This window comes from Antrostomus carolinensis, unplaced genomic scaffold, assembly GCF_000700745.2.
Source record: "Antrostomus carolinensis isolate BGI_N321 unplaced genomic scaffold, ASM70074v2 scaffold28297, whole genome shotgun sequence".
Classification (NCBI taxonomy): Eukaryota; Metazoa; Chordata; class Aves; order Caprimulgiformes; family Caprimulgidae; genus Antrostomus; species Antrostomus carolinensis.
The window spans coordinates 8,827-9,251 of record NW_010328498.1 but is presented as its reverse complement, the minus strand read 5'-3'; positions in this window follow the sequence as shown (position 1 = coordinate 9,251).

The window sequence follows — 425 nt, the reverse complement described above, 5'->3', positions numbered from 1 at the left end:
GAGCACAGGGCCAACACAATCGGAGAGGGGGGGGCTTATCCCATGAGAACATGGACTCGGCTCACAGAGCGAAAGGTTTTGTGTCCCAACAGGTACTAGCACCTACCTGTGAGTGTGGGAGGGTGGGGGACATACTGGGAGCCAGGCACTCGGGGGAGCCGGTGCACAGCCTGGCAGTGAGCGCAGGCATGTGGCCGTCCTGCCTTGGGACATGGCGTGACAACTCCAGCCATCAGCCAGCGGTCCAGAACTGGAACCACTAACTAGAACGAACCTGAGCTGGCCGGGCACAGCTAACCCAGCAGCAACTGATTTGTGAGAAAGAGAAAATGAAGCACTTCTGCCTTGGGTAGTGAGGGCCATGAAGGATTTCATCTTCCCATCCCTCTGCGCTGGCTTCCAGGCTGGGTGACCATTCAGCTGCC